Source organism: Mandrillus leucophaeus, unplaced genomic scaffold, assembly GCF_000951045.1.
Source record: "Mandrillus leucophaeus isolate KB7577 unplaced genomic scaffold, Mleu.le_1.0 Scaffold1703, whole genome shotgun sequence".
Lineage (NCBI taxonomy): Eukaryota > Metazoa > Chordata > Mammalia > Primates > Cercopithecidae > Mandrillus > Mandrillus leucophaeus.
The window spans coordinates 140,088-167,963 of NW_012101703.1; the positions used below are offsets into that span (position 1 = coordinate 140,088).

At 37.7% G+C, this 27,876-nt stretch overlaps 1 protein-coding gene across 3 annotated transcripts in view; it reads left to right on the top strand.

Moving 5' to 3' along the window:
* CYSLTR1 (cysteinyl leukotriene receptor 1) overlaps nt 1-27,876 on the top strand; it is a 77,168-nt gene that overhangs the window by 26,701 nt on the left and 22,591 nt on the right. The window contains exon 2 of one of the 3 annotated variants that reach the window (XM_011976897.1): nt 4,845-4,927. The exons of the other annotated variants lie outside the window; for them this stretch is intronic. The gene's annotated coding sequence lies outside the window, so the exon portion shown is untranslated. The remainder of the gene's footprint in view (nt 1-4,844; nt 4,928-27,876) is intronic. 3 annotated transcript variants of the gene reach the window in all.

Genomic DNA, 27,876 nt, shown 5'->3' on the forward strand with positions numbered 1-27,876 from the left:
AGAATGTATATTCTGTTGATTTGTGGTGGAGAGTTCTATAGAACAAAAGAGTTGGAAAGTTATGCACCAAACTGTTAAAAGTGGTTTCTCTTCAGGGGAGTGGGGGGAGGGGCCCCACAAGGGTTTTATAGGGGCCTTTCACTTTCTTTTTTTTCATATTGTTCTGTTTGAGTTTTTTATAAGTATGTGTTACTTTTGTAGTCAGAATTTTTAGAAAGTATTTTACTGATTTAAAGGCTTAGGCATGTTCAAATGCCTGCAAAAGTACTTATCACTCAGCTTTAGTTTTTCTAATCCAAGAAGGCAGGGCAGTTAGCCTTTTTGGTGCCTGTGTGAAATGTCAGTGCTTTTATGTTTTCCTGCTTTATGGATGAAAAATATTTCTGAGTGGTAGTTTTTTGACAGACAGACAGACAGACCATATCTTCTTATCTTGTTTCAAAATAAGTATTTCTCATTTTGTAAAATAAAATATAAAATATGTCTCAGATCTTCCAATTAATTAGTAAGGGTTCATTCTTAATCCTGGCTAGTTTAAGCCTACCTAAGTCACTTTACTAAAAGATATTTGTTAACCCAGTATTTTAAACATCTGTCAGCTTATGTAGGTAAAAGTAGAAGCATGTTTGTACACTGCTTGTAGTTATAGTGACAGTTTTCCGTGTTAAGAGTCTCATATCATCTTGTATCTTAAAGCTTCACGTGAGTTTTTAATGTTAGGATGATTAAGATGTATATAGGACAAAATGTTAAGTCTTTCCTCTACCTACATTTGTTTTCTTGACTAGTAATAGTAGTAGATACTTATGAAATAAATATTCTCTCAAAATTCTTAAAACCTCTTGGAAATTATAAAAATATTGGCAAGAAAAGAATAGTTGTTTAAATATTTTTTAAAAGACACTTGAATAAGAGTCAGTAGGGTATAAGCTAGAAGTTTAAAAATGCTTCATAGAACATCCAGAGTTTACATTACAAGATTCTCACAACAAACCTATTGTAGAGGTGAGGAAGGCATGTTACTACAGAGAAAAGTTTGAGCGTAAAACTGTAAAAAATTATATTTTTGTTGTACTTTCTAAGAGAAAGAGTGTTGTTGTGTTCACCTATCTTCAGTTGATCACTACTTTAAGTGGTATTCATTTAAAACATTGCAAATTTATTTTATTTATTTATTTATTTTTCTTTTTGAGATGGAGTCTTGCTCTGTTGCCCAGGCTGAAGAGCAGTGGCTTGATCTTGGCTCACTGCAACCTCTGCCTCCCAGGTTCAACAGATTCTCCTGCCTCAGCTTCCTGAGTAGCTGGGATTACAGGCGAGCACCACCATGCCTGGCTAATTTTTGTATTTTTTAGTAGATGGGATTTTACCATATTGCCCAGGCTGATCTCAAACTCCTGACCTCAAGAGATCTGCCCACCTTGGCCTCCCAAATTGCTGGGATTACAGCCTTGAGCCACTGCGCACCCAGCCAGAATGTTGCAAATTTAAATCAGGGTTTTAAAAATTAAATAATGACTGCCCTGCTTATGTTTTAGTATGTAAATCCTCAGTTCTTCACCTTTGTACTGTCTGTCACTTAGTTTGGTTATACAGTCATTAACTTGAATTTGATCTGTATAGTCTAGACTTTAAGTTTAAATTTAAAGTGTTCTGCAAGGGGAGAAAAGTGTTAAAATTTTTAAAATATGCTTTCCAGGACACATCAGCTCCAAATCAGGTAGGTAGTTCAATCTAGTTGTTAGTTAAGGACTCCAGGAATAAATTGTTTTAGCATAAGGCTTTTCCTGTTCTGGGAGCAGCAGTTTATTAAAATTTTTCTTCTAAAACTTGTGTGTTTAGAGTTAAGAAAGACATTTTTTTTCTTCTCTGTGAGTTGTGAAATTTAATGCACAACACTGATGTGCTAACAAGTTTATTTTAAGAATTGTTTAGAAATGCTGTTGCTTCAGGTTCTTAAAATCACACAGCACTCCAACTTTTAATCAAATTTTAGGAGACTTACCAGCATTTGTCTGTGTTTGAACTATAAAAAGCACTGGATCTTTTCCATCTAATTCTGCAAAAATGATCATCTGCAAAGTCAAAACTATAACTATATCCAAATCTTTTCCCCCTCCCAAGAGTTCTCAGTGTCTACAGGTAGACATTCCTTTCCTATATAAAGTTCACTCTAGGATTTCAAGTCACCGCTTATTTTACATTTTAGTCATGCAAAGATTCAAGTTGTTTAGTAATAAGTACTTATCTTTATTTATAGTAATTTAGTCTGCTGATCAAAAGCATTGTCTTAATTTTTGAGAAATGGTTTTAGCATTTACAAACTAAATTCCAGTTATTTAATTAATGGCTTTATATTGCCTTTCCTGCTACATTTGTTTTATTCCCCTGTCCCTTTGATTATGGGCTAAGGTAGGGTAGAGTGGGTGTAGTGAGTGTATAGGATGTGATTTGGCCTTGTGTATTATGATATTTTGTTATTTTTGTTGTTATATTATTTACATTGCAGTAGTTGTTTTTTCTGTTTTCATTTTAGTGGATAAAATTTGTATTTTGGGCAATGAAAAAAAGTCATTTTTTTCTTCAGCACCTTAAATATGTTATGCCACTATCTCCTGGCCTGTAAGGTATCCAGTGAAAAGTCTACTGCCAGATCTATTGGAACTCCACTGCATATTATTTGCTTATTTTCTCTTGATGATTTTAGGATATTTTCTTTATCTTTGATTCTTCAGGGTTTGATTATTAAAACCCTTAAGGTAGTCTTTTTGAGTTAAATCTGCTTAGTGTTCTATACACTTATTCTTTTTGGATATGGATATCTTTCTCTAGGTTTGGAAAGTTCTCTGTTATTATCCCTTTGAATAAAATTTCTACCCTTATGTGTTTTGTTACCTTCTTTTTAAGGCCAATAATAACTCTTAGATTTGCCCTTTTGAAGCTATTTTTCTAGTAAGCCTGCTTCATTGCTTTCTGTTCTTTTTTCCTTTGTCTCCTGTGACTGTGTAGTTTTAAATAGCCTGTCCTCAGGCTCACTAATTCTTTCTTCTCCTTGATAAATTCTGCTATTAAAAGACTCTGATGCAAATTTTAGTATACCAACTGCATTTTTTGCAGTTGTCATACTAAATTGCACCTCCAGAATTTCTGCTTGATTATTTTTATGTATTTCAATCTCTTCATTAAGTTTATCTGATACAATTCTGAATTCTTTCTCTGTATTGGATTGCTTTTTCCTTTTTTTTTTTTTTTTTTTTTTTTTTTTTTTTTTTTTTTTTTTTTTTGGTTTCCTGAAAACAGCTAGTTTAAATTCTTTGTCTGAAAGGTCACATATTTTTGTTGCTAAAGCATTTGTCCCCGGTGACTTATTTATTTCATTTCATGACGTAATGTTTTCCTGGATGATCTTGATATTTGTAGATGTTCATCTGTGTCTGCGAATTGAAGAATTTGGTATTCATTGTAGTCTTTGCAGTCTGGGCTTATTTGTATCTGTCCTTCTAGGGAAGGCTTTCTAGATATTCAAAAGGATGTGGGTGTGTGATCTAAGCTGTATCTGAATCTTGGGGCACCACATGCCCAGTAATGCTGTGACTCTTGCAGACTCATAGAAGTTCCACCTTGATGGTCTTGGATAAGATGTGGGAAAATTCTACAGATTGCCAGGCAGAGATTCTTGTTCTCTTCCCTTACTTACTTCCAAACAGATGTAGTCTCTCCCTCTCTCCATTGTGAACCACCTAGAGCTGAGGGTAGAGTGACACAAGCATCCCTGTGGCTACGACCAATGTGACCCCAGGCCTGCTGTAACCACTCCCTGGCTACTGTCTATGTTTACTCAAGGCCCTGGGGAATCTATAATCAGCAGGTGGTAAACCCAGCCAGGCTTGTGTCCCTTTCTTAATAGTAGCAAGTTTCCCCATTCTTTGTGTGGGTCCTGTGGTGCCATTCAGGAGTCAGGGACTAGAATCAAAATCCTTAGGTGTCTACCTGGTGTGCTATTGCACTGCACCTGAGTTGGCACTCAAATTACAAAATGCAGTCCTTCCCACTCTTCCCTCCCCTTTCCAAAGCAGAGAAGCCTCATCCCATGGCCACCATAACCATAGGCCCATGGAGACTACTGTCAGACTACTACCAATGTTCCCTTAAATGCCAAGTTCCCTTTAGTCAGCTTGTAGACAATGCTGCCCAACATGGGACTCACCTACAGAACGGTAGGTTCCCTTCCAGCCCAAGAAACATACAGAAATGCCATACAAGAGCCATATTATTGATTTGAGGACCCTGAGAGGTCATTTGGTGGTCTGCCTCCCTGTGGCCAAGCTGATATATAAGGTATAAGACCAAATCCCCCTCACCTTTTTCTCTCCCTTCAGAAGCAGAAGGAATCTTGCCTCAACCACTAGAGCTTGGAATATGCTGAGTTTCACCGGAAGCCAGCAGCTCTCAGTGTCACCAAAAACCATCAGCAATGTACCTGGATATCATTTCAGGTTATTCAGGGCCCAAGGGCTCTTCAGTTGGCCGGTGATGAGTGTTGCCAGGACTGGGTCCTTCCCTTCAAGGATGTCTAGAAATGTCATTCAGCACACCAACATGGCACAAGTATACATATGTAACAAACCTGCACGTTATGCACATGTACCCTAGAACTCAAAGTATAATAATAAAATAAATAAATAAATAAATAAATAAATAAATAAATAAGAAATGTCATTCAGGAGTTAGGGCCTGGAAAGGGAGCCTCATTGCTCTAACAGGTGCCCTATCCTGCTATGGATGAGGTGGCATCCAAGATGCAAGATAAAGTCCTCCCCACTTTTCTCTTTTGTCTCTTCAAGCAGGAGGAAGGCGTCTATTTTGGACTTGCAAGCTGTGCATGCTGGGATAAGAAGAAGGATGATATGAGCACTCCCTTGGCCTGGTTGGTGTCTCAGTAGATCACATGTCCCTCTAGTCCACTGTATCTGGGCACAGTTTAGAACTAGGACTTTCCTAGAAGTTGCAGTCCTTGCAGCCTAGGCTGCCTTTTAAGATTATTTAGAGCCCCAGGGCACTTTACCCCTGGTGGCAAGACAAGCAGGAACTCCAAGTTCTGACTGCTGGAGTTAGTAATTCTCCCCTGACTAAGGTTGGTTTAAATGCTCTCTCTGTGGGCAGGTGTTAGCTGAGTTTCATCCAGTTTTTCTTTCTGCTCTAATAGGACAGCACTGAGTTCGATGTCTCACGATTGCTGCACTCTCCCTCTCTGGCACACAGAAACACTCTTCCCACCACACTGTCACTCCTACTCACTGCTAGGGAATAGGAGAGTAGTGGCATTGGTAATTCAAAGCTGTTGTTTCTACCTTTTTAGTGCCTCTATCTGCAATATGAACTTAAAACCAGGTGCTATGAGTACTCACCTAATTTTTGGTTCTTATGAAGGGTGATTTTTTGTATTTTTGTAGCTGGTTGTTAAAGTGATGTCCCTGCAGGGAAGACAATTGGTGGAACTTTCCATTCTGCCTTCTTGCTCCATCCTCTGATACAATTACTATTTTTAAAAAGTACAAAGAAGAGCTAGAGACAAATTAAGTAAAAACAGAAATTTGAATTCTGTGGTTGAACCATCAACTCTCTAGTCAACTGTTCTCCAAGGTTCTAACATCGTGAGAATACACTGTACTTCCTTCCTTCTAATTCTTCCACATCTGACCTTTCTAACCCTTTATTTACTGTGCCTTCTGGAACACACTTTCCATTATGAGTAAGTTATCCTATGTCCTAAACCTCTACAGAGAATTCTCTCACCATGTCCTTGCCTTAAGCTAACCTTGGTCTTTCTCATCAAAAGTATGCTGCTTATTTTTCTACATCCCATATACTGTGAGCCAGAGTCTATCAGCTGTCTCTTGGCTTGCTGATGCTACTCTAAATCATTACTTTTCTACCATAATGCAAAAAGACATTCATCTATGTCATCCTCTAATCTTTCTTATTCACATCATCTGTCAACCTCCTAGACAGTTCTCCTTTCTACCTCCTAAATTCTATGATCACACTGGTAACTTCATCTTCCATGTGAACAACCAACCCAACAAGCTGACTTCAATTTTTACCACCTTATCTGAAACAATGTCCATTCATATTCCACCTTGGTTACTCATTCCATGCTCATGCCCAGGGCCTTATTTATCACCACAGAATTGAAATTTGGAACTCCGGTGTACAACACTCTGACTAAAGCCCATAGGATTTCAGATCTCTCACATCCCTTTTACCACTACACCAGTTCATACATCTCAGAGTGTCTTCAAGTCTTTTGTGCCCCCTCTTTTCTGCCAATCTATTAAACTTCTTCATAATTTTACTTTTAACTATTATTTTGGTTGCATTCTATTGTTGCTAGTTTTATTTTTTATAGTTTCAACTTTTATTTAGATTAAGGGGTACATTGTGCACTTTGTTACATTAGTATACTGCATAATGCTGAGGTTTGGGGTACAAATGATCTCAACACCCAGGTAGGGAACACAGTACCCAATAGGTAGTTTTTCAGCCCATGCCCACTTCCCTTCCTCCCCCATCAGGTAGTCCACAGTGTCCATTGTTCTAATCTTTATGTCTACATGTATTCAATATTTAGCTCCCACTTGTAAGCAAGGAAGTGTGGTATTTGGTTTTTGGTTCCTATGTTAATTGCTTAGGATAATTGCCTCCAGCTCCATCCATGTTGGTTTGTTTTTTATATAGCTGCATAGTATTTCATGGTATATATGTACCACATTTTCTTTAACCAGTCTATCATTGATGGCCATTTAGGTTGATTCCATGTCTTTGCATTGTGAATAGCAGTTTGATGAACATGTGCATGGATGTGTTTTTTGATAGACTGAATTATTTTCCCTTGGCTATATAGCCACTAGTGAGGTTGCTGGGTCAAATAGAGTTCCATTTAAAGTTTTTCAACAAATCTCCAAACTGCTTTCCATAGCGACTGAGCTAGTTTGCATCCCACTAGCAGTGTATAAGCACTCTCTTTTCTCCACAGCCTCACCAGCATCTTTTATTTTTAACTTTTTACTAATTGCCATTTTGACTATTGTGAGACGGTATTTTACTGTGGTTTTAATTTGCATTTCTCTGGTGATTAGTGATGTTGGGTATTTTTTATGTTTGATGGTCATTTGTACAACTTCTTTTTTTTTGTGGATCTATTTTTTTTTCTTTTTTATTTATTTATTATTATTATTATACTTTAAGTTCTAGGGTACATGTGCATAACATGCAGGTTTGTTACATATGTATACTTGTGCCATGTTGCTGTGCTGCACCCATCAACTCGTCAGCACCCATCAACTCGTCATTTACATCAGGTATAACTCCCAATGCAATCCCTCCCCCCTCCCCCCTCCCCATGATAGGCCCCGGTGTGTGATGTTCCCCTTCCCGAGTCCAAGTGATCTCATTGTTCAGTTCCCACCTATGAGTGAGAACATGCGGTGTTTGGTTTTCTGTTCTTGTGATAGTTTGCTAAGAATGATGGTTTCCAGCTGCATCCATGTCCCTACAAAGGACACAAACTCATCCTTTTTTATGGCTGCATAGCATTCCATGGTGTATATGTGCCACATTTTCTTAATCCAGTCTGTCACTGATGGACATTTGGGTTGATTCCAAGTCTTTGCTATTGTGAATAGTGCCGCAATAAACATACGTATGCATGTGTCTTTAGAGCAGCATGATTTATAATCCTTTGGGTAGGGTCTGTTCCTGTTCTTTGCCCATTTTTAAATTGGATTATTTTGTGCTTGTTGATTTATGTTCCTTATAGATTCTGGATATTAGACCTTTGTCAGGTGTACAGTTTGCAAATATTTTCTCCCATTCTGTAAGCTGCACATTTACTCTGTTGGTAGTTTATTTTGCTTTGCGGAAATTCTTTAATTAAATTAAGTTCTACTTGTCTATTTTTGTTTTTGTTTGAATTGATTTTTGGGACTTAGCCATAAATTAATTTGCCAAAGTCAGTGTTAAGAAGGGTATTTCCTAGGTTTGCTACTAATATTTTTAAAGTTTGAGGTTTTCCATTTAAAACCTTGATTCATCTTCAGTTAATTTTTGTATATAGTGAGAGGTATAGGGTCCATTCTTTTGCATATGGCTAGCCAGTTATCCCAGCATCATTTATTGAATACGGAGTCCTTTCCCCATTGCTTATTTTTGTCAGTTTTGTCAAAGATCAGATGGTTGTAGGTGTGTACGTTTATTTCTGGGTTCTATATTGTGTTCCACTGGTATGTGTCTGTTTTTGTACCAGTATCATGCTATTTTGGTTACTGTAGCCTCATAGTATGGTTTGATGTTGAGTAATGTGATGACTCAAGTTTTGTTTCTTTTGCTTACAATTGCTTTGGTAAATCAGGCTTTCTTTGGTTTCACATAAATTTTTAGAATTCATTTTTCTAACTGTGAAAAATGACATTGGTATTTTGATGGGATAACACTAAATCCATAAATGGCTTTGGACAGTATGGCCATTTTAACAATATTGATTCTTCCATTCTATGAACATGGAATATGTTTCCATTTATTTGTATCATCTCTGATTTCTTTTAGCAGCATTTTGTTATTCTCTTTGTATAGATCTTTAATCTTCTTGATTAGATAAATTTCTAGCTATTTCAACATTTGTGGCTATTGTAAATGGAATTGTGTTCTTGATTTGGTTCTTAGCTAAAATGTTTTTGGTGCATACAAATGCAACTGATTTTTGTACATTGATTTTATATTCTGAAACTTTACTGAATTTTTTTATTAGTTCTGGGAGGTTTGTTTTGCAGTGTCTTTAAGGTTTTCTATGTATATAATCAGCAGCAGCAGAGAGCTAGTTTGACTTCTTTTCCTATTTGAATGCCTTTTATTTCTTTGCCTTGCCTAATTGCTTGGGCTAGAACTTCTTTGGTAGCATCCTTAACTTCCTTACCCCATTGTCCTTTCATAACATTTGCCCTGTGGCCCCCAGTTTTAGATCAATTGAAACATTTGTATATTTTCTCTCCTACACCCAGGGTGCTTGCTGAGCACCACTGGAATAAATCACACAATCATGCAGACTGGGGCTGTTAAAAATTCACATTCTCAAACCTCAATTGGGCCGTCAGTCCCTTCTTGGTCATATTTCTCTCCCATTCTCCAGAGTCAATTATTCCAACCTCCACCAATCTTTCAATGAACTGAACCCTACTGCAGCCCATTTTTTTCTCAGCAGATAATATTGCCTCTTATTTTATCAAGAAAATTAAACCACTCAGGGATGGACAAACTATATTTACAGCCCTACTTCCTCTTTCCCTTATATATCAGTATTCTTTTCTCACTCTGCATCTTCTAGTAACTTGCAATTCCCTAGAAGGCAAACTCAAATTATCTAGAATGGTATATAACACCCTTTATGATCTACTTTCTGCATTTCTTTTATACCTAATTTCTCACTTTTAAGCCCCGAAGTCCAATCACACACAGACACACACACACCCAAACACACACACATGCACACATATACAACTTTCATCTTGTATTTTAGCCATATCAAAATGTTAGATGTTCCTTAAATATGTCAGGCTACTTTGCACCTCCATTCCTTGCTCATTCTACTTTCTCCCCCTACTTAGGATACTATTCCCCATATGCCCCACCCTTCTCTCTTTTATAAAGCCTTTTCTACAAATGCATGCACCCATTTACTACTTTTATGCTCTGTGTCCTTTATCAACTTCTATCACAGCAGCTGCAATAATGCAGTGCATTTATTTGTTAACATATCTGTGTCTCCCTCTAGTAGATCGTAAGCCCTTAGTGGGCAAGGTCTATGTCTTGTTTTCTAAATATCTAGCACAGAATTGATACATATTAAGTGGCTAATCCATCCCCTTTAATATAACTACTATTTCAAAGTAATACAGAGCATCTAGAAAGTTTTTAGGGAAGAGGGGATGTAAGAGATTGTCTTAATGATGGTTAGAATTACATATAATAGTGATGAGGACAAAGGGCATTTTATAAATGGCAAAACAAAACAGCATTTTTGCCATCCTTAAAATGCCCTGAGCAAAGAAAAAGAGACAAAACGAGAGATGGAGCTGTTCATAGCATCATTTGCATGATACACATATGGTAAACAACAGGAAAGTAACTCTTTGCAGTCAGGAGGGAATATTATTGTAGTCTTGAATAGTTCTTTGAGCTTAATTAATAGGCCACTGGAGACCTTTGAGAGGGAAAGGATATGATTAAAACTGTACTTTAAGAATAATTCAGCATAAGTGATAAGGACAGGTTGAACAGAAGATAAATAAGAAAAAAAAGAAATTTGTGATTTGTAAATTCAGCAAACAATATTCGCATATTGTAAACAAAGAGCAAAAATAATGGATCAATCCTTGCCTTTTGTGCAGTCCTTTGCACAACAGTTTATTTAACTGTCATGATTTGTAGCAGTATATGAATTTATCTTGTGCCAGTGTCTATTGAAAGGCTTTGTGGAATCTGAAACTTAATTATATGCTTTAGTGAAAATAGCACTGGACTGTGAGTGAGGTGTCTTTACACTGCCACTAATTCTGTCTGTTACTTCCGGCAGTCATTTTAACTTTCTGGGTCATGAAGGGAGGGTATTAGATGTTCTCCAAGTGCTCTTCCATCCTAACATTCTATAAAACTAAGTCATTCAATCCCAAACAGAGATTTTTATAGCCTCTTATGGTAGCTTCCTTTCACTGAGTAACTCCGCTTGATAATTGTTTTGAGTAACCTGACACATACTCCTTTTATTACCTGTTCAAAGTGACTTGGTTCACCTCACAGTTGTGTGGGAACATAGCTGTCATCTCTTTTCATATTACTCACTTTGTGATCATATTTGGTCTCAAATCCTCATGAAAGTCTGAACACCAGGACACTGATAAGTTACTCTTTGTCATACCATTTCTTATCCTAAAGGGTGCCCAGGAATTACTGGAAGAAGTTTTCAAAGAACTGAATACACCTTAGAGAATCAAATTTCATATTATGCTAATAGGTTTATAGTAACAGAAGGGGTCCTGAGAAGTCATTCAATACCATCTAATGGGACAGGAATTATCCCCTTTCCTGTAAACAACAAGGAGCTTCTAAAAAGGGAGAAGGTGTGATCAATGTGGTGTTCAATCAGGACTACCTCTTCATTGCTGATATACTTTTCACACTTAACACCAATTTTTGTTCTCTCTCTCCCGCCTTCTCTCTCTAGCTCTACTTGCAACTAAACAGTACATTTTGATACACTTTTCACACTTAACACCAATTTTTGTTCTCTCTCTCCCGCCTTTTCTCTCTAGCTCTACTTGCAACGAAACAGTACATTTTTTGACTGGTATTTGATAAACTACAAAAATTTACTTGGCATTCACCTTAGTTATACCTCAACTTTTCAAAGTTATTCAGATTTTTAACTCCCATCCACCAGTTGACAACATCTGCATAAAATAATGACTCTCTTTCCTTGCCTATAATTGAGGATATTAATAACGCAGTGATAGACAAAGGCCAATCCTGTGAAATATAGCTATATCTCTCCCAGGGAAACACAGGTCAGGTGTCATCCTCACACATAATCCCTGCCACCAATTCAATGCCAAGCAGTAACATCTAGTGAGGGCTTACTATGTGCCAAGCCCTGGGTTAAGCTCTAAGAGAGGACAAAGATGAGTGAAACCTGCTCCCTGTCCTAAGGAGTTTCATTTAAGAAGTGTTAAGCCAAGTACATAAACGGATAAAATAGAGGCTTAGAAAAATATTTTTGAATGAATGCATATAATATAATACTAGGCAGAAAGTAGTAAGTTCTATGGTTAGACCATTTTTTTCTGTTTTGTTATGAAGAATAGAATTTAAAGTTTCAAATCAGGCTGGTGGGCTCTTTACAATTCCAGTTTGATTTCTCCTTAGTACATCTTAATATTTAATATAAGCTGATCTTGTCAGTATCTTTACCAAAATCTTCCTAGATATAAAAATTAAACTTAGAGGCTCCATTTCCAGTCCTATTATTTAAACTTTCACTTGAACCTCAGTAAATTTAGCTGAATTAATTAAATTAATAGTTTGGGGTAATTAAGGCTCAGGTAAACAAGGCTCAGCAGACATTTCATTTTATATATGACAAAACCATAAACTATTAATCATATAATCAAAATCCATTTAATTCAATTCAATTTAATTCAATTAATAACTTTTCATGTACCATTTACCTACACAGTTACAAAGTCACCTCCCTTTCATTCTACTCACTAAGAATGGATACATGGCTATGTATTTTTAAGAGGAATGTAACTACATTACTGTTTTTTGCAACACTTGGGGAAATAAGGTACAGTCTGCTCCTCCACACCAAGAATACCCAATATCAGGCAACTGGACAGTTTTGTTTCCCCATTGACTCCTTCCTTAATGGTACCGTGTGCTTTTTTTTTTGAAGAGCTTCTTTCAGCACTACAAAAATCTGCCTTTACCTGGGAAACCTCAACTGCTTCCCCAGATTTTACTATACTTTGGCATAGAAACCTCACCTGGACTCAGGCCACAGATCTCTGATAAACTCTTTCTGTTTGGAGCATTTACATGCAGACTCTACACTGTTTCACTCCCACCTTGCCAAAAATATGTCTGAGATAAGTAAATATTCACCTGAAGCACCTTGACTAATCACTCAAACATTTTTATTTACAAGTCCACACTTCTGCTGCTGCCACTGTTAAGGATTTTTACAGCTTGGCTTTAGACCACATTTTCCTCCTTAGAAAATCACCACAGGCCTCCTAATTACCAAGTCCAATTGCCATTTTACAAACCTCATTCTCTTTGGTCTTTTGGAACATTTCAAACCAATGACCACATTCTTTCTTAAAAACCACTCCTTTGGATTCTACAATACTACACATTTTTCATTTTTTTTTCCGCTCTGATACCCTTTTGCTGTCTTTTCTCCTTTATTATCTTCATTTTCCAGATGAAGAAACAGTATCAGAGAAGTTAAGTAACTTGCCCAAGGTTACACAGCTAAGTGAAGAAACAATGATTCAAACTCAGATCATTCTTGGACAAAGACTATTGTGTTATAGCTGCTTTACCCATATTGTCTTTGCTTCATTAGAAAATTAAACTAATTTTTCTCCTTTCTTAAAGGAGAAGTGATTTAGTATAACTAAAAAGAAGTCTTTATTTATAAAACAGGGCACTTACCATAAATAAGAGATGGCATAGAATAAAACTAGAAACCCTCAATGGAGGCTGGCTGTAGTGGCTCATGCCTGTAATCCCAGCACTTTGGGAAACTGAGGCAGACAGATCACCTGAGGTCAGGAGTTCGAGACCAACCTGACCAACATGGTGAAACACGGTCTCCACTAAAAATACAAAAATTAGCCAGGTATGGTGGCAGGCACCTGTAATCCCAGCTACTCGGGAGGCTGAAGCAGAAGAATTGCTTAAACATGGGAGGTGGAGGTTGCAGTGAGCCAAGATCACACCATTACACTCCAGCCTGGGTGACAGAGTGAGACATCCTCAAAAAAAAAAAAAAAAAAAAGGAAGGAAGGAAGGAGGAAAGAAGGAAAGAAAGAAAGAAGGAAGGAAGGAGGAAAGAAGGAAAGAAAGAAAGAAAGAAAGAAAGAAAGAAAGAAAGAAAGAAAGAAAGAGAGAGGAAGGAAGGAAGGAAGGAAGGAAGGAAGGAAGGAAGGAAGGAAGGAAGGAAGGAAGGAAGGAAAAACCCTCAACGACCATGAGTTCAAGTGTTTTGATTTTTAAATCCCACAAATAAGTGAGAACATGTGATGTCTGTCTTTCTGTTCCTGGCTTATTTCACTTTTCACTTAATGTAATGATCTCTAGTTCTGTATATGTTGTTGCAAATTACTGGATCTAATTTTATGGCCAAATAGTATTCCACTGCGTATATGTACCACATTTCCTTTATCCATTCATCTGTTGATGAACACTTAGGTTGCTTCCAAATCTTAGCTATTGTAAATAGTTCTGCCAATTGTCCTGATGAATAGGCAAAGAAAAGGTGGTATATGCATAAAATTGAATATAATCCAGCCTTAAAAAAAAAAGAAGGAAATTCTGTAATATGCAACTGCATGGATGAGCCTTGAGGATGTTATGCTAAGCAAAATAAGCCAATCACCGAAAGATAAATACTGCACTTATTCCACTTAACTGAAATATCTAAAATAGTCAAATGTATAGAATCAGAAACTAGAATGGCGCTTGCCAGGGGCTTCTGGGAAAGTGAGGAATGGGCATAAAATTTCAGTGAAGCAAGATGAATAAATCTTAGGATTATCTTCTAAGCAATGAAATATCCATTTTGATGTTGCTATTTATCCAATCTAGAAAAAAGTAACTTTTTTTCCTTATAAGTAATATCTTGGAAGGTACTCAAGTATATCTGATGTCTCCACCAACCCTAATCAGGGGAGCTGTCAGGACAACTTCGATCAGTATGATGAGGGTGGTAGTTTGTTTGCTTTTAGGCATTTGGACTCTAAAACAATCTCAAGAGATTGCCTTAATTCTGGAATTTGGTTCCCAGAAGACTATGAGAAAATTTCGAAAAATATACAAAAAAGTACAGCTGTCTTACTAAAGTCAAAGGTTTAATTTATTGCACTTTGTTGGAGTAAAACAAATTACAAACATTTTTACTTGGGGCAAAGAGGACTCATTTGTTTAGGTTATTAAGGGCCCAAGAACCAAAATGGTCCACATTAAGGAAGTGATGTACTTTCCTAGGAATCAAAGCCTGTTAGAAACTCTGCAGAGTTTAGATCCCAATAAACTTGTTTGTGGAGGACTGGGGAGTTTCTTAATCTAAATGGGTCTAGGTGCTGGGGTGATTACCCTCATCTTGTCTCCTGCTAAATCATGGAGGTTTGGGGGGCTCTTTTAGATCCCAATAAACTTATTTGTGGAGGCCTGGGGAGTTTCTTCAGATCCCCAATAAAGTTTGTTTAATCCTAAATGAGTCCTGTTAAGAATTCCTTCATTATTTTGTCATGTTTAAGGCCCAGGAAAAGCCTAGGCAAAACCCTTGGTGGACTCTTTGTTAAATTCCAGCCTTCACATAAGGGCACTGGCTTTTAATATTTAACTTAACCACTCGGTCAGTACTGAAACAGTTATTATGGAGGCCTGTGTTAGTGAAACCTGGCATGCCACAACACGATAGGGCAGGATGGGCTTCTCATAAAACAAATGATAAAAATGAGCTATCAAATATGATTTCAGGAGTTTCTCTCTTAGAAGACCTGAAGAATGGTAGTCCTATAGTAAGAACCAGAGGTGGCATAACTTGTAAAACAAAAAGGATAAGTCCAGGGAGAAAGACCTGTGGGATTTGACAAGTGAGAAAACTTTAAATCATAAATTTAGCACTTTGTTTAGAAATCACTTTCAAATCTACAACAACTGTACTGCCTTTACAGTGCCTGGCCAAGCCTGTATTCTGAGCACAGCTAATACACTCAAAGAATTGAGTCTTTCCCTCAGATATCACCTGGAAGAAGTTCAGGGAACATCTAGTAGTCGTAAGTCAAGATCACAAACAACTTATGTCCATGTTTCTCTTCATGGAAGCTATAAATCTCTTATCCTACAGCTCTCAAAAAACAGAAATACCCTGATTCACATATTTATAGTATGGTAGACTAGAAGGGACATCAGAGATCATATAATTCAAACCCTATTGTATTATAGATAAGTGAAAAGATCACAAAAAAGAAGTGATTTGCCCAAGATCACTCAATTAATCATCCACTGAAGCCTGAGGTATAATCCAAATCTTCAGCCTAACAGTCCTATGAATTTTCCACCATGTTCATTGTCTTTCTACATGCAAGAATTATCACTGATTTTGATAAGACATCAATTAAATGATACAGAAAATGGATTAACTCAAATAAATTAATATTTAAAAGGCACTGTACTACATACAGCAGGATATACCAAAAGAATGACTTATTCATTGCTTTGACTGTCTAGTGGGACTGGGGTAGGATTAATGGGGAAGTTTACATTGAATGACTAGGGACTGGAAGTGGAGCAAGATGGTAAAATAGAAGGCTCCACTGATTGTCCCCACCACACCTCACAAGGACATCAATTTAACAATTATCTACATACAAAAAAACCACCTTTGTAAGAACCAAACATCAGGTGAGCACTCACAGTACCTGATTTTAACTTTGTGATGCTGAAAGAGGCACAGAAGAGGCAGAAAAAACAGTCTTGAATTGCCAACACATTGCTATGTTTTAGCAAAGAGACTGGTGTCATTTTGCCCCTGCCCTAGAGATTTGTGAAACTCTGAACTTGAGGGAGATAATTTAGGGTATCTCGTAGAAGAAATTTCTAAGCAGCAAAGCATTCAAGAAGTTACTTGGGTGCTGTTAAAAGCATTCAGTTTTAAAAGGGAAACAGAGCATAAAGGGTCAGAAAATTTGCAGCCTGATGATGCAGTAGTAAAGAAAAACCCATTTTCTGAGAACAAATTCAAGTCAGCTGCAGAAATTTGAATAAGTAATGAGAAGCCAAATGTTAATCACCAAGACAATGGGGAAAATGTCTCCAGAGCATGTCAGAGACCTTTGCAGCAGCCCTTTCCATCACAGGCCCAGAGGCTTAGGAGGAAAAAATGGTTTCATGGACCAGGCCTAGGAAAACCCCTGCTTTGTGAAGCCTAGAGACTTGGTGTCCTGCATTCCAGCCACTCTCGCCATGGCTAAAACGAGCCAAGGTACAGCTTAGGCTGTGGCTTCACAGGGTGCAAGCCCCAAGCCTTGGCAGCTTCCATGTGGTGTTGAGCCTGTGGGTGGGCAGAAGTCAAGAATTGAGGTTTAGAAACCTCCAGTTATATTTCAGAGGATATATGGAAATGCCTAGATGTACAGGCAGAAATTTGCTGCAGGGGCAGGGCCCTCATGAAGAACCTCTGGTTGTGAGAGCTTGTACAGGGGAACTCGAATTTAGAAAACCATCAGATTTCATGAGACTTATTCACTATCATGAGAACAGCATGGGATAGACCTGCCCTCATGATTCAATTACCTCTCACCAGGTCCCTTTCATGACACATGGGAATTATGGGAGCTACAATTCAAGATGAGATTTGGGTGGTGACACAGCCAAACTATATCACTGTTTGTTTGGAAGAAAGTAAAGGAAGAGAATAAGAGTCTCTGGTAATCTAGAGAATTCTCCTGGATCTTGCACAAGATCATTACAAGGAGCCTCTGTGTGTCTGAAAGGATCAAAACACTGCTGGGCTTAGGGTGCCCCCTAAAGCAGATACAGTTTAGATTTCAACACCCAAGTACTTTCAAATACCTGGAAAGCCTTCCCAAGTAGGGCAGGTAAAAACAAGCCCAAACTGCAAATGCTGAAATAAATGCCTAATTTTTCAATGCCCTGACACAGATAGATGAACATCCACAGGCATCAAGACCATCCAGGAAAAAGATTTAAATTATAGTCATTTAAATCTTAAATGATAAAACAAAAAAGTATTTACATGATTAAAACTGTGGATTTTTTTTTATGAGTTGATACTTAATTCTCTAGAACTGTCTTAGCTTTAAAATGGATAGCAGTAAGAATGGATTGCAGTAAAATGAGAATTCCAGAAATAAAATACCCTAGGCACTAGCAAAGCACCAAATGATACAGAGGAAATCTCAGCGTAGATTAGTTGATACCATATTCAGAAAGAAAGATCATGAAATTACTTCACTCTTAAAACATCCCTCTGCAATCCATATTCTGTCACAACTGACTCCTGAGAATTCTCTCGCAATCTCTTCTGGCACACTTCTTCCTTCTAATCAAGAGGAAAATAGCACAACAATTTATCAACATGACATCCCTTCTCATCGTTTTCCAATTCTCCATTTATGTGCTGATTAAACTAGATTCTGCTAATATCTGTTTGGCTCAAATTAAGCAGGCTCCTTTTGTGGGGAAATAAAGGGAATTTTTTTTTCTTTTCTTTTTTTTTTTTTTTTTTTTTTTTTTTTTGAGACAAGAATCTCACTCTGTCTGGCCCAGGCTGGAGTGCAGTGGCACGATCTCGGCTCACTGCAACCTCCACCTCCCGGATTCAAGCAAAACTCCTGCCTCAGCCTCCCCAGTAGCTGGGATTACAGGCATGCGCCACCATGCCTGGCTAATTTTGGTATTTTTAGTAGAGATGGGGTTTCACCATGTTGGCCAGGCTGGCCTCGAACTCCTAACCTCAAGTGATCTGTCTGCCTTGGCCTCCCAAAGTGCTGGGGATTACAGGCGTGAGCCACCGTGCCCAGTGGATTTTCTTTTTCATAATTATGTTTGATCCTAATTAGCCCTACTTCTGTCACAATTAATTTATTCAATAAAGCTCAGCTTGTTGGCAAAAAAAAAAAAAAAAAAAAACCATCCAGGAGATCATGACTTTGCCAAATGAACTAAATAAGTTTCCAGGGACGAATATTGGAGCAACAGAGATATGTGACCATTCACACAGAGAATTCAAAATAGCTTTGTTGAGGAAACTCAAAGAAATTCAATATAACACAGAGAAGAAATTCAGAATTCTATTAGACAAATTTAACAAAGATTAAAATGATTTAAAACAATCAAGTAGAAATCCGGGAGCTGAAAAATGAAATAGATATATTGAAGAATGCATCAGAGTCTTTTAATAGCAGAATTGATCCAAGGAAAGGATTAGTAAACTTCAAGACAGGTTATTTGAAAATATATAACCAGAGGAAACAAACGAAAAAAGAATAAAAAACAATGAAGCATGCCTACAGGATCTAAAAAATAGCCTCAAAAGGGCAAATTTAAGAGTGATTAGCTTTAAAGAAGAGGTAGAGAAAGAAATAGAGTTAGAAACCATGTTCAAAGGGATAGCATCAGAGAACTTACTACATCTAGGGAAAAATATAAATATCCAAGTACAAGAAAGTTATAGAACACCAAGCAGATTTAACCCAAATAAGACTACCTAATGACATTTAATAATCAAAATTTTCAAAGGTAAAAAATAGAGAAAGGATATGAAAAACAATAAGAGAAAAGTAACAAATAACATACAATGAACCTCCAATACCTCTGGCAGCATACTTTTCAGTGAAAATCTTACAGGGCAGGAGAGAGTGGCATTACATATTTAAAGTGCTGAAGGAGAAAAAATCTACCATAAAATAGTGTACCTGGTGAAAATATCCCTCAAACATGAAGGAGAAATAAAGACTTTCCAGACAAAAAGAAAAGCTGAGAAATTTTATTATTATCAGACCTGTCCTACAAGAAGTGTTAAAGGGATTACCTCAATTATGAAAAAAGGACATTAGTGAACAATAAATAATCATTTGAATGTACAAAACTTACTGGTAATAGTAAGTACACAGAAAAACACATAATATTATAATATTGTAACTCAGTGTGTGAACTACTCATATACTAAGTAGAAAGATTAAACAATGAACCAATCAAAAATAATAACTATAACAACTTTTCAAGACATAGTCAGTACAATAAGATATTAATACAAACAACAAAATGTTAAAAAGTTGGGGGATAAAGTTAAGGCATAGAGTTTTTATAAATATTATTCTTGCTTTTTTATTTGTTTATGCAAATAGTGTTAAGTTTTTATCAGGTTGAAATAATAAATTATAAGATAGTATTTACAGGCCTTGTGGTAACCTCAAACCAAACAACGTACAATGGATACGCAAAAAACGAAAAGCAAGAAGCAATCATATCACCAGCAAAAATCACCTGCACTAAAAACAGGAAGGAAAAAAAGAAGGAAGAGAAGAACATAAAACAACCAGAAAACAAATAAGAAGATGGCAGGATTAACTCCTTACTTATTAATAATAACATTGAATGTATATGAACTAAACTCTCCAATCAAAAGACATAGACTGGCTGAATGGATGAACAAACAAGATCTGATGCTTACAAGAAATACACTTCGCTTATAAAGGCACACATGGACAGAAAATAAAAGAATGGAAAAAAGACATTCCATGCTAATAAAAAACCAAAAGGAGCAGGAGTCACTATACTTACATCAGACAAAATAGATTTCAACCTAAAAATATAAGAGACAAACAAAGTCACTATATTATCATAAAGGGGTAAATTCAGCAAGAGGATATAACAATTTTAAATATATATGCATCCAACAAGGGAGCATCCAGATATATAAAGTAAATATCATTAGAGATAAAAAGAGAGATAGGCCCCAGTACAATAATTGTTGGAGACTTCAGCACCACACTTTCAGCATTAGACAGATGCTCCAAACAGAAGATCAATAAAGAAAATCAGACTTAATCTGCACTACAGACTAAAAGGATCTAACTGATATTCACAGAATATTTCATCCAAGAGCTGCAGAACACACATTATTTTCCTCAGTACGTAGATTATTCTAATGGATAAACCATATGTTAAGCCACAAAACAAATCTTAAAACATTCAAAAAATTGAAACAATATCAAGAATATTCTCTGTCCACAATGGAATAAAACTGGACATTAATAACAGGAGGAATTTTGGAAACTATACAAACACATAGAAATTAAGCAATATGCTCCTGAGTGACCAGTCTGTCAAGGAAACAATTAAGAAGGAAATTGAGAAAATTTTTGAAACAAACGATAATGAAAACACAACATATCAAAACCTAGGGGATATAGCAAAAGTGATACTAAGAGGGAGGTTTATAGCTACCAGTGCCTACATTATAAAAAAGGAAAACTTCAAATGAGCAATCTAACAATGCATCTTAAACAACTAGAAAAGGAAGAGCAAAGCAAACCCAAAATTAGCGGAAGAAAAAGAATAATAAAGATCAGATCAGAAATAAATGCAATTGAAATGAAAAAACAATATGAAAGATCAATGAAACAAAAAAAATCGGTTTTTTGAAAAGTTAAGCAAAATTAATAATCCTTGAGCTAGACTTAGAAAAGAGAGAGATCCAAATAAATAAAATCACAAATGAAAAAGGAGACATTATAACTGATACTGCAGAAATTCAAAGGATTATTAGTGACTACTATGAACAAGTATATGCCATGAAATTGGAAAATCCAGAAGTAATGGACAAATTGCTAGACACACGAAACCTACCAAGATTGAACCAGGAAGAAACCCAAAACCTGAACAGATCAATAACAAGTTTGAAGTTATAATAAAAAGTTTACCAGTAAAGAAAAGCCTGAGACCTGAAGTCATTACTGATTAATTCTACCAAACATTTCAAAAGAACTCATACCAATCTTCTTCAAACTATTCCAAAAAATAGAGGAGGATAGAACACTTCCAAACTTATCCTAAAAGGCCAGTATTATCTTGATACCAAACCAAACACACACACATCAAAAAAGAAAACTGCAAACCACTGTCTCTGATGAATATTCATGCAAAAATTTTCAATAAAATACTAGCAAACCAAATTTGACCAATACATTAGAAAGATCATTCATCTTGACCAAGTGGGATTTATCCCTGGAATTCATGGTTCAACATATGCAAATCAATCAATGTGCTACATCATGTAAACAGAATAAAAGACAGAAAACATACAATCATTTTAATTTTATCCTGGAAAATTTTTTTATAGAATTCAATATCCTTTCATGATCAAAACTCTCAAAAAACTAAGTATAGAAGAAACATGCCTCAAGTAATAAAAGCCCTATTACAACAGACTCACAGCTAGAATTTTATTGAATGAGGAAAAACTAAAAACTAAAAGTGTTTCCTCTAAGATTTGGAACACAACAAGGATGCCCATTTTCACCACAATTATTCAACATAGTACTGGAAATCCTAGCTAGAGCAATCAAAAAAGAAAAAGAAATAAAGAGTATGTAAGTTAAAAAGGAGTAAGTCAACTTATCCTTGTTTGTAGATGATATAATCTTATAGTTAGAAAAACCTAAAGATTCCACCAAAAAATCAATAGAACTGATAAATAAATTCCATAAAGTTGCAAGACACAAAATCAACATACAAAAATCAGTAGCATTTCTATAAGCCAACTGTGAACAATGTGAAAAAGAAATTTTGAAAGTAATCCTATTACAAGAACCACAAATAAAATTAAATACCTAGGAATTAACCAAAGAAGTGAAAGATTTCTATAAGAAAACTGTAACATACTGGTGAAAGAAATTGAAGAGGATACCAAAAAATAGAAAGATATTTCATTTTCATGTTTTGGAATAATCAATAATGTTAAAATGTCCATACTACCCAAAGCAATCTATAGATTCAATGCAATTTCTATCAAAATATCAATGACCTTCTTCACAGAAATAGAAAAAACAATGCTAAAATTTATATGGAAACACAACAGACCCAGAATAGCCAAAGCTGTTAAGCAAAATAAGAAAACTGGAGGAATCACATTACCTAACTTGAAATTATACTATTAAACCATAGTAACCCAAACAGCATGGTACTGGTGTAAAAACAGACAGGTAGACCAATGGAACAGAATAGAGAACTCAGAAACACAACCACTCACCTACAGTGAACTCATTTTCAACAAAGTTTCCAAGAACATACACTGGGGAAAAGACACACTCTTCAGTGAATGGTGCTGGTAAAAATAAATATTCATATGCAGAAGAAAAAAACGTGACCCCCATCTCTTACCATATACAAAAATCAAATCAAAATGGATTAAAGACTTAAATCTAAGACCTCAAGCTTGAAACTACTACAAAAAAACATTAGGAAAACTCTCCAGGACATTGTTCTGGGCAAAAAAAAAAAAAAAAAATTATTGAGTAATACCCTACAAGCACAGGCAACCAGAGCAAAAAATGGACAAGTGGGATACTATCAAGTTAAAAATCTTCTACATGGCAAAGGAAACAATCAACAAAGTGAACAGAAAACCCACAGATTGGGAGAAAATATTTGCAAACTACCCATCTAACAAGAGATTTATAACCATAATATATAAGGAATTCAAACAATTGTATAGGAAAAGAAATCTAATAACTTAATCAAAAATGGGCAAAAGATTTGAAAAGACATTTCTCAGAAGAAGACATACAAATGGTAAATAGGCATATGAAAGGGGTTCAACATCATTTATCATCAGAGAAATACAAATCAAAACTGCAATGAGATATCATCTCACCCCAGTTAAAATTGTTTATATACAAAAGACAGGCAGTAAAAATGCTGGTGAGAATGTGAAGAAAAGGAATGTCTTACACACTGTTGATGAGAATGTAAATTAGTACAACCACTATGGAGAACAGTTTGGAGGTTCCTCAAAAAACTAAAAATAGAACTCCCATATGATCCAGCACTCCCACTGCTGGATATATACACTACTGCCTCCCTCAACCTGCTGGAAAAAAAAAAAAAAAGGAATCAGTATATCAAAGAGATATCTGCACTTCTGTTTGTAACAGCACCATCACAATAGCCAATATTTGGGAACAACCTAAGGGCCCATCAATAGATGAATGGATAAAGCAAAAGACGGTACATATACACAATGGCATACTATTTGGCCATAAAATAAAGAATTTAATCCTGTCATTTGCAACAACATGGATGGAACAGAAGATCATTATTTTAAGTGACATAAGCCAGGCACAAAAAGATAAACATTGGTTCTATTCCAAGATGGCCAAATAGGAACAACTCTGGTCTGCAGCTCCCAGCATGATCAACAAAGAAGATGGGTGATTTCAGCATTTCCATCGAAGTACCTGTTTCATCTCACTGGCACCGGTTGGACAGTGGGTGCAGCCCACCAAGGGCGAGCCAAAGTGGGGTGGGCATCACCTCACCTGTGAATTTCAAGGGGTCAGGGGATTTCCCTTTCCTAGTCAAGGGAAGCTGTGACAGACTGTACTTGGAAAATCAGTACACTCCTGCCCAAATACTGTGCTTTTCCCACAGTCTTAGCAACTGGCAGACCGGGAGATTCTCTGACATGCCTGGATTGGTGGGTCACACGCACACAAAGCCTTGCTCACTGCCAGCACAGCAGTCTGAGATTGAATTGTGAGGCTTCCACCTGGTGGATGGAGGGGCAGCCGCCATTGCTGAGGCTTCAGTAGGTAAACCACGTGGCTGGGAAGCTCAAACTGGGTGGAGCCCACCACAGCTCAGCAAGGCCTACTGCCTCTATAGACTCCACCTCTGTGGACAGGGCATAGCTGAACAAAAGGCAGCAGACAACTTCTGCAGACCTAAATGTCCCTGTCTGACAGGCCCAACGAAAGCAGTGGTTCTCCCTGCTTGGAGTTTGAGCTCTGAGACTGGACATACTGCCTCCTTATGTGGGTCCCTGACCCCCATGTAGCCTAACTGGGAGTCACCTCCCAGTAGGGGCTGACAGACACCTCATACAGGAGGGTGCCCCTCTGGGATGAAGCTTCCAGAGGAAGGATCAGGCAGCAATATTTGCTGTTCTGCAATATCTTCTGTTCTGCAGCCTCCACTGGTGATACCGGGCAAACAGGGTCTGGAGTGGACCTCCAGCAAAGTCCAACAGAGCTGTATCTGAGAGACCTGTTAGAAGGAAAACTAACAAACAGAAAGTAAGAGCATCAACATCAACAAAAAGGACATCCACACCAAAACCTCATCAGCAGGTACCAATATCAAAGACCAAAGGTAGGAGAGGTTCCAAGATGGCCGAATAGGAACAGCTCCAGTCTACAGCTCCCAATGTGAGTGACGCAGAAGACAGATGATTTCTGCATTTCCAACTGAGATACCGGGTTGATCTCACTGGGGCTTGTCAGACAGTGGGTGCAGGATAGTGGGTGCAGTCCACGGACTGAGCTGAAGCAGGGTGAGGTATTGCCTCACCTGGGAAGTGCAAGGGGTCAGGGAATTCCCTTTCCTATCCAACGGAAGCCATGACAGACAGCACCTGGAAAATCGGATCACTCCCACTCTAATACTGTGCTTTTCCAATGGCCTTAGCAAAAGGCACACCAGGAGATTATATCCTGTACCTGGCTCAGAGGGCCGCATGCCAACAGAGCCTTCATCACTGCTAGCACAGCAGTCTGAGATTGAACTGCAAGGCGGCAACAAGGCTGGGGAAAGGGCATCCGCCATTGCTGAGGCTTGAGTAGGTAAACGAAGTGGCCAGGAAGCTCGAACTGGGTGAAGCCCACCACAGCTCAAAGAGGCCTGCCTGCCTCTGTAGACTGCACCTCTAGGGGCAGGGCATAGCTGAACAAAAGGCAGCAGAAACTTCTGCAGACTTAAACATCCCTGTCTGACAGCTTTGAAGAGAGTAGTGGTTCTCCCATGATGGAGTTTGAGATCAGAGAATGGACAGACTGCTTCCTCAAGTGGGTCCCTGACCCCCGAGTACCTTAACTGGGAGGCACCTCCCAGTAGGGGCTGACAGAAACCTCATACAACTGGGTGCCCCTCTGAGACGAAGTTTCCAGAGGAACAATCAGGCAACAACACTTGCCATTCTGCAATATTTGTGGTTCTGCAGCCTCTGCTGGTGATACCCAGGCAAACAGGGTCTGGAGTGGACCTCCAGCAAACTGCAACAGAACTGCAGCTGAGGGTTCTTGACTGTTAGAAGGAAAACTAACAAACAGAAAGGACATCCAAACCAAAACCCCATCTGTACGTCACCATCATCAAAGACCAAAGGAAGACAAAACCACAAAGATGGGAAGAAACCAGAGCAGAAACACTGAAAATTCTAAAAATCAGAGCACCTCCTCTCCTCCAAAGGAAGGCAGCTCCTCACCAGCAACAGAACAAAGCTGGATGGAGAATAACTTTGACGAGTTGAGAGAAGATGGCTTCAGAAGATCAGTAATAACAAACTTATCCGAGCTAAAGGAGGATGTTCGAACTAATCGCAAAGAAGCTAAAAACTTTGGGAAAAGATTGGAGGAATGGCTAACTAGAATAAACACCATAAAGAAGAACTTAAATGACCTGATGGAGCTGAAAACCATGGCACGAGAACTACATGACACATGCACAGGCTTCAGTAGCCGATTCATTCAACTGGAAGAAAGGGTATCAGTGATTGAAGATCAAATGAATGAAATGAAGCGAGAAGAGAAGTTTAGAGAAAAAAAAAACAGTAAAAAGAAATGAACACAGCCTCCAAGCAATATGGAATTATGTGAAAAGACCAAATCTATGTCTGATTGGTGTAACTGAAAGTGACGGGGAGAATGGGACCAAGTTGGAAAACACTCTTCAGGATATAATCCGGGAGAACTACCCCAACCTAGCAAGGCAAGCCAACATTCAATTTCAGGAAATACAGAGAATGCAACATAGATACTCCTTGAGAACAACTCCGATACATATAATTGTCAGATTCACCAAAGGTGAAATGAAGGAAAAACTCTTAACGGCAGACAGAGAGAAAGGTCAGGTTGCCCACAAAGGGAAGCCCATCAGATTAACAGCAGATCTCTCAGCAGAAACTCTACAAGCCAAAAGAGAGTGGGGGCCAATATTCAACATTCTTAAAGAAAAGAATTTCAACACAGAATTTCATATCCAGCCAAGCTAAGCTTCAAAAGTGAAGGAGAAATAAAATCCTTTGCAGACAAGCAAATGCTGAGAGATTTTTTCACCACCAGGCCTGCCTTACAAGAGCTCCTGAAGGAAGCACTAAATGTGGAAAGGAAAAACCAGTAACAGCCACTGTGAAAACATGCCAACTTGTAAAGACCATCGATACTAGGAAGAAACAGCATTAGCTAATGAGCAAAATAACCAGCTAACCTCATAATGACAGGATCAAATTCACACATAACAATATTAACCTTAATTGTAAATGGACTAAATGCTCCAATTAAAAGACATAGACTGGCAAATTGTAAAAAGAATCAAGACCCATCAGTATGCTGTATTCAGGAGACCCATCTCACGTGCAGAGACACACATAGGCTCAAAATAAAGGGAGGAAGATCTACCAGGCAAATGGAAAACAAAAAAAAAGCAGGGGTGCAATCCTAGTTTCTGATACAACAGACTTTAAACCAACAAAGATCAACAGAAACAAAGAAGGCCATCACATAATGGTAAAGGGATCAATTCAACAAGAAGAGATAACTATCCTAAATATATACGCACCCAATACAGGAGCACCCAGATTCATAAAGCAAGTCCTTAGAGACTTACAAAGAGACTTAAACTCCCACACAATAATAATGGGAGACTTTAGCACCCCACTGTCAACATTAGACAGATCAATGAGACAGAAACTTAACAAGGATATCCAGGAATTGAACTCAACTCTGCACCAAGTGAACTAGGAGACACGTACAGAACTCTCCACCCCAAATCAACAGAATATACATTCTTCCCAGCACCACTTAACACTTATTCCAAAATTGAACAATATAGTTGGAAGTAAAGCACTCCTCAGCAAATGTACAAGAACAGAAATTATAAAAAACTGTCTCTCAGACCACAGTGCAATCAAACTAGAGCTCAGGATTAAGAAACTCACTCAAGTCTCTGGTTTGGCTGGGCGCGGTGGCTCAAGCCTGTAATCTCAGCACTTTGGGAGGCCGAGACGGGTGGATCACAAGGTCAGGAGATCGAGACCATCCTGGTTAACATGGTGAAACCCCGTCTCTACTAAAAAATACAAAAAACTAGCTGGGTGAGTTGGCGGGTGGCTGTAGTCCCAGCTACTGGGGAGGCTGAGGAAGGAGAATGGCGTAAACCCGGGAGGCGGAGCTTGCAGTGAGCTGAGATCCAGCCACTGCACTCCAGCCTGGGCAACAGAGCGACACTCCGTCTCAA